The sequence below is a fragment of the Lissotriton helveticus genome, chromosome 2_1 (assembly GCF_964261635.1).
Source record: "Lissotriton helveticus chromosome 2_1, aLisHel1.1, whole genome shotgun sequence".
Lineage (NCBI taxonomy): Eukaryota > Metazoa > Chordata > Amphibia > Caudata > Salamandridae > Lissotriton > Lissotriton helveticus.
Genome location: NC_136059.1, coordinates 1,996,455,336 through 1,996,463,387, shown reverse-complemented (window position 1 = coordinate 1,996,463,387; position 8,052 = coordinate 1,996,455,336).

Sequence of the window (8,052 nt, the reverse complement as noted above, 5' to 3'; positions counted from 1 at the left end):
GGACAGGCAGTGCCATAACAAGAAGACAGTCCAGGTAATTACTCAACATTTTTCAAAAGAGATGCCTCAATTGTCTGACAGACTGCATTCATGAGCATAATTACCAATCTTAAAAAAATGCTCCTGTTTTGCAGGCTTTGTAGAGTAGTAGGCTCAGACAGATTTTCACCAAAATATTCAAGCGCAAAGCTGTCACTTGTACAGAAGGTAAGGCTTCACCACAAAGCAAGAGATGCTGTCTTCTGTGCAAAGAAGAATGGATGAAAGAAACTGTGGGGACTGAGATACAAAAATCACGGAGGAAGGTTTGCAAACAATGGGTGGAGTTATTTCAATACAATCCAGATTTAGGCCTTATTCGCAAAGCCGAAGCAAAGGTTGCTGGGGCCTTTTCTACTGGGAAGAAATGGAGTAATAGCTTGAAGCTGGACTACTTGAAATTCTGTCTATTTAGCTAAGTTCATGAATCTGTTTTGTGGACCCTACGAAAAAAAGTGCTGCTGTCAGGTTATGTTTTTCAGTGTGCATCATGCTGACAGAAACCGTCACTGACATAGCATACAGACTAGAAGTGGTTGAATGGCAAATATCCCTGACTGAAGAGTTAAAGATTCTCTTCATTTTGAATGGTCTGGTCCTTTTCTTCCAATTTAACTCTGGTCAATAGACCTTTATAGTATCCTGAGAGGAAAAGGAGCTAACGACAATTTAAATCTTAAGATACAGTGTGATTGTTTAAGACCACACAATAAAAGTCAGGGTCAGTAACTTGAAATTAACAGGTTTATTACGAACTCAAAGCCAGACTAATATATATCAAGCTGAAGAACATACTATAAAAATGCAAAATTGCAAAGTCTCATACAATAATGGTCCTCAACAGCAGATATCATATAAGAATGTATGGGGTAGCAATGCAGAAGATAAGAAAAAGGATTTGATGACTAGAAAAATGGTTTTGACCTTTCGCCCTATACATGGAAAAGATTTGCAAAATCTACTAAACCCCAAACTAAGCTAAGGATAGGGAAAATCCTATTTAAACAAGGAAGTAATAAAGGTGTCAGCCTCAAAACCTCTGGAGAAGTTCTGCAAGTAAGGAATCATGTATAGAATGAAGCCACACAATCAGATGTCAAGAGAGGTCTGTACCTCTCAAAGTCTTAAGGGAATCTGACTAACCCCAAGGTGGGTTCACTAATTAAAATGCACACAGGACATTCAATAAATATGACCGCATACATATCACAGTACTTTTCCAGTTCCCAGAAAATAAGTGACACCCTGAACACTACCCCCATATTCCAGTCTCTGCTTCTGGAGCGCCCATGGGTTCCTCCCTTCGCCTGATAGCACTAACTGGTAACACTTCCTTTGTTCTTCATTAACATTATTTGACCTTGCCAGTTCTTCCTCGCTTCACTATCTTCACTATCTCAGAATTACAATGTGCTTTTTTTAACTAATGTCTGCCTTTGGTCTGCACCTGCATAGGAGAAAACATGCAGAAAAATAACATTTACAATAAGATTAAATGTCGCAACTGTAAGCTTAGAGCTCACAATCACGCTAACTTAACAGCTCTCTTTAAATGCATATGAATTCTACAACCCACATATAATCTAAGCATCGAAATCTTTAATGAAAGTATTAAGCTTTATTATACTGCACTCTTTATATGCAGCACAATAAACGAATGCATATATTATTAAACAGAAATGACAACTGATCACAATTTATAAAGAAAGCATTAAACATACATATGATTCATTCTCACTAATCCCTGGAAAATGCACTATTTTAGATGCATTTTATCGCACTAACTTAGAATCTAAACCTATAGAAGATTAATATCAGCAATCTGGATGTTTCTGAAAAGGAAAATCATTGATATACAATGAATGCGCTTTCTATTCCTTTAGTGCACTGTATCATCTCATTGGTATCATTGCAACACATGAGAATATAAGGCCAAATGTAAATGTATATGTGGCCTAATCAGACGTAAAATGATGGAGTCAAAGTTATGCTACTCCAAGTTGCTGGCATTCAAGATGAGCCATTCAATGTTGTCTGTTACAGACATCCATGACGACCTAGCATTGTATGTGAAGAACGAAACGGCTGCAGGAGCAAGAACTATGCCTTTGAGTTTTACACTCTGAAGCCATGGCAAAACTTCACCGTGCCCAGCATCACACATTGATAATTGATGAGAGCACATATATTTCAGTTACAAAAATGCTCATTCTTTACTTCAAGTTCCAATGTGTAACATCAAAAGAGCACAAAACAGTGTATAGGGAAAATGAAAAGCTGAGCACATGTAATGCTAAGGCTGTAACTACAGCTATGAAATTCTTCTACATTTCCAATCAACTGAACCTTATTAAATGGTCATGTTTATGTCAGATGCTGCATCAGTGATGTTGGGAAAGAGAAATTGTGTTGCTACTCACTTTAAACAATTCATTCTACATCTAGTTGAGCAGCACTGTGTTGCGCACCAAGAAGATTTGGGAGTGGCATGGAAAAAAGTACAGATGATCAAGGAAATGAAGAATTTATTGAAGACTGTGTACAATGTGTTCTCCCGGACTCCTGAAAGGAAGTCCAAGATAGACAAAATCTCTTTGTTCATTAAATATGAAGTGGTCTCCTTTCAGCCACGGAGTGAAGTGCAATGGCTCTCATGGCATTTTGCAGTTAATGCATAATTATGAAGTTACTCTTAAATACTTCGAGCATGGGAAAGTTGAGCAGAATTACCTATTTGACAAATATTGCTACAAAACATTATCAGACTCAATCTGCCATATTTTCCTTGGAGCACTAATGGCATTCTTGGGGGCCTTGTACTTTTGAGCAAGCTGTTTCGTAAAAGCTCTTTGATCAATGTTGAAGCTGTACAATATGCAGGAGCAAAAAATTGTTCAAATCAAGGAACAGTACTTAGGCGACTCAGTCTTTTGAACCAACACACTAAGAGATCTGATGGCTTTGTACTGAGAAGACCAGGAGTATGACAGAAAGCCAATTTTGTTTTTTGTTAAACTTCTGTGAAAGCAAATCCCAAAAATGTTCCCTGATGATGAATTGAAGGAATGAACAAACTGATTTCCATGCAGTGGCAATAAAATCACAGTTTTTTTTGGACTGAAAATGTACAAATACTTATTGAAAAGTATAAAGTCTTAGTCCTGGGTGATTTTGAAACACCTAATGATGTTGTTCAGCAATACAGATATTATAAGTATGTAGTAGCAGAACACGTAATAGGCAGGTTTTGTAGGACCTTTCTAGACCTGGTGAATTTCACTCAGCGTAACGCTGCGCAGTATAATGTTGTATCTCAACTTGTTGATGCCTGTTCAACATTTCAGCGTTTAAGTGAAGATAGTGAATGGGGAAACGTCCTTTAGGACGAAGCCGGAATCACGCTGTGCCTTCACAGCACCGACAACAGACCAAATGCGTCTTTAGCAGCACATTAGTTCTGCACGCAAGTTGTTACAACGACTAGCTTTAGGGTGGTGCAATGGTGAAGTGGTGTTGGAATCAAAATGTAACACCTTCCCTACTGTGGCGCAGACTGGAATTGGAATAGTAAATTAAACTATTCCAATATCCAGCGCCCCCTGAAGCAAGTCGTTTACACAAATTGTGTGCAGAACAAATGTGTGCTAATGATGCATTTGTTCAAATTACGGAGTTCCTAAGGCATGCATGAAAAATGCATGAGGAATTCCGTCATACAATCAGTGAATGAGGATAGAGTCTCATGAACTCAATCAAGTCCAAATTAAGAAACAGACTAGAGGAGAATTGCCAAGATATACTGATGAGGACATAGGCCTATCTCTTAAATGTGAAAGTTGACCTAGATCAAGTTTATCAGCACTGGAAGAATGCCAAGGACCGGAGCGAAGTAAACAAGCCACGCATCTAGGATCAGCACCAGACTTGTCTGAGCTCTCCCGGGGTCCCTCCCACAGTCCATGTGTGGCTTGGATATGAAGATTTCTCACCCTGCCTCTTGACACGGGAATCAGTACATTTATCAAAAGTATGTGCATCAAATGGTAAATGTTATGTAATCGTACAGCACTCTAATTGAGAGTATACAGTAACATTTTTTAAAGGTTCATCCTTCTGATTCCTGTTGTTTTCACTAGGTATGTGCTGTTTAATAGGTCATGTCTTAGGGGTGTGTTGCTATGTCACAGAATTGCCATCATACCGTATGGCATGGGAGTGTTTGTAAAACAAAAGTTTGGAAAGGCAAAAGCTGATTTTGGTAGCAGAGCACCACACTCAGGTGAATGGTCAGTTTCGTGGTGCACGTACCCCTGGCAACAGCGGATAGAGATATTATAGAGACGCACACAGTGGAAAAAAGTCAGAGGGAACCAACCAAGGGCCCCTTACCCTATCAGCATTGCAGTGACCTAATCTCAAAAGGCAGACACATGTAGTAAATACGCACAGTCCGTTTACCGTGTGATTACAATGGGTGAGACACATGCGGTGAGGCTCACCCACAGTAAAAAAGTCCAAAATTGGGTGATCAAAAAAAGTAAAGAAATACGGCCTTATAAAGTGGGTAGAACACATTTCACAAGTAATAACTTGCACTCTACCCTATAGGCTTTTAAAGACCTACTTTAGGGGTGCATTACAAGTATTAAAATGGTAGGTTTAGGCCTACAAAAGGTTTATTTTGCCAGGCCAAAATGGCAGTTTAAACTGTTCACCCAGGCTTCAGTGGTAAGCCTGGAGACAAGATGTACAGTGCTACATTAGTAGGTGGCATAATGAATGTGCCGCAGTCCACTACTAGTATTTAATTTGCAGGTCCTCAGTACAGACTTACCATATGCTAATTAGGTCTATACCCATTTTAACATGAAACATGAAAATAAGAGTACAAGTGCCTTATCATTGGTGAGCAGGCATAAAATGCACAGAGTACTATGGCCAACAAAAACAGGTACAGCAATCTGTTGTTGGTCTGTGTTCATGTATTTTTATGCATATCAATGTGAATGGTGTTGGGACAGAAAAGTCCTGTGCATGGTGCAGTGGCGTAGCTAGCCACATGGTCGCCCATGACGGCCCCTGCTTTTGCTTCCCCGCAGCTGCCGCATTAAAGATCTGGACGGTGATGCAGGCGAGATTCGGCACCGATAGCCTCCCTGCGAAGGCCGCAATTTAAAGCGAGGGGGAGGGCGATTGCCGTTCCCTAGACAGCAGGTATGAAGGAAGGAGGCCGCCACCCCAAAACTTGTGTCGCCCGGTGCGGACCGCCCCGCTTGCTACGCCACTGGCATTGTGACTGATGTGCACCCCTGCTCTGAGAGCTCCAAGCAAGGATGTTTGGATCTGTCGTGATGATTATTGATGTCATTCATGGTTGAACACGGATCATGTGTGCGCACCATGAGAGAGGCCCATTTATGGGAAAGCGGTCTTGTTGGACTGTAGCAAGATTGAGGTTCTTCAAGACTGAAGTAGGGAAGGCGTGCACCTAAAACGGAAGCAGGAAGAAACAAAGAGGACGGAGTCGAGGTACCGGTGTTTAGAGACTTCCTGAACACTAGCAGGTGGTGGGGTTCTTATTTGAAGCCTAAGACAAAGTTTGTTAGATTGAGCCCATCTGTAACATGGCAAAAGGCAGATTTATAAGGCAATACCAGCTGATTGGAATTGTGCAAAGGTTGCCTTAGGCAAATACTCTCTAAATACTTCTAAAGCAAATTAATCATTAAGAGTGAGCAGAAAGACTTCCTTGGATGCAGCCGATTTTGTAGTGCATTAAGTGCAACAAGAATAGAGCCATCCAGCCACACCCCTCTTCCAATAAAAAAGCCTGGGGTATGTATTATTCTTTCCTATTAATCCTGTGTTTTAAAAACACATCGAATAAACATTTCTCCATATGTTCCCACACTAGCTAAAACTCACAAATCAGTGATCAGTGCCAACTTCACCCATTCCTTTTTTAGTAATCTTTTACAAGAGACCTCAGATCCACAGTGGAGTAGAACCTGGAATGGTTTACATGTTAGGAGGCGCAAACTTAATGAAAAGTTGCTGCACATTTCAGCACAACCAGCACTAAATATGTGTCACTCTCCAGGCCCCTGAGAAGATCACTCCTCAGAAAACTGAAGCAATCCCGTTCCATTCCACCGGCAGGGCCCCTTTTCTGTACAGGATGCCCCTCCATGCCCTTGGAGACATGAGCGTTTACGGACAAAATCTGAATGGGCATTGATCTGCCCTGGTTTAGTTACAAAACATAGAGCAAATATTTGAAATTATTCTTATCTCATTTTAGAGATCAGTGTCTCCGCCTTTTGTTTAACTAATAAAGTTCATTGATCTCTCACCCACGTGAAAGCATACAGCGCAATCTACCCTGGGGGGCCGGCGCGTTTACACTGAGCCTGGATAACACCACGAGACTTTAAAACAAGGGAACTCACAACCAGTTTACACATTTATTAGGTGTGCCCAGATATTTTCCAAAGCCCACACTGAAGAAATAAAACTTTTCAACATACAGTTTTATTGCCACACCTGTGATGCTTGCTAACTTCGAGTCTGGTTCACTCTAATTCACAGTATGTGCGCCTTTAAATGTTGTCATTTTCATTTAAATGCACATTGATGTTAACAAGTAGAAACACAAGTGAAGTGCAGTGAATCGATTTGTATTAAGAATAAGGGCCTGATGTATGGCTTAGAACCTAAGCTGTGCATTCACCGCACTTGCATGGAATACCTGCTGCCTGCTTTTCCACCATGTTGGCAGAAGTTTCTTCACCAAAGAGCAGGCACTTTGTCAAGAGACCTTGGGTGCAAAAATAAGCCAATGCTTGACACACCTGGTAGAATTTCTGCCGCCATCAGTGGTCACATAAAATATCGTGCTAAAGTGAACACATGCCTGGACGGTTCACTGACAATCTATCTAAAAGTTAAATATTGTGATATAGAAATATTGTGTCAAATATCGATCACAAAAATATCGGTTTTCTATATTTATATTGTAAATGACAAAAATATTGAAGTAAATCGGTTTATAGTAATATCGAAAAATGTATACAAAAATATCATTATATATGTATATATATATATATATATATAAAAAAAAAATATATATATATATATATATCCAAGCTCCAAGTGCCCCCTAAGCAAGGATGCACGCAGACGGCAACTGGCATGGAAGCCCTTTATTGCAGTAAACTGAGTCCAGCATTCCAAAAGGTATTTACAGTCTGCATGCCGATATCAGCCTGACGCGTTTCAGAGTTCCTGCTCTTTCTTCAGAGGCTCAGCATTTCAGTTTGTGCTTTCTGACACACCCAATTTGTAATAGCTAAATTAGACGCCCTCCGATGGGCTGGATTGTTCGCTAGGCCCGCTGGACCTTGTAGTGTGTGTCAGAATAATTCACTCCTTAGATGGAAGCACATTATTTTCACTGTTGACATTTAATCACAAGCCCTCCGATGGGCCTCAGAATGCAGGGGTCAGTTTTCCATCTCGTGCGTTGTCATCCCACTTTGTAGGCTCGGCAAGATTCCTAGCCCTGTGGCCCCCAGTGATAGCGGGGTAGTGCAATCCTTCACGGCGGGACTGCCGTGTAAAAATCCAGGCTCCAAGTGCCCCCTAAGCAAGGATGCACGCAGACGGCAACTGGCATGGAAGCCCTTTATTGCAGTAAACTGAGTCCAGCATTCCAAAAGGTATTTACAGTCTGCATGCCGATATCAGCCTGACGCGTTTCAGAGTTCCTGCTCTTTCTTCAGAGGCTCAGCATTTCAGTTTGTGCTTTCTGACACACCCAATTTGTAATAGCTAAATTAGACGCCCTCCGATGGGCTGGATTGTTCGCTAGGCCCGCTGGACCTTGTAGTGTGTGTCAGAATAATTCACTCCTTAGATGGAAGCACATTATTTTCACTGTTGACATTTAATCACAAGCCCTCCGATGGGCCTCAGAATGCAGGGGTCAGTTTTCCATCTCGTGCGTTGTCATCC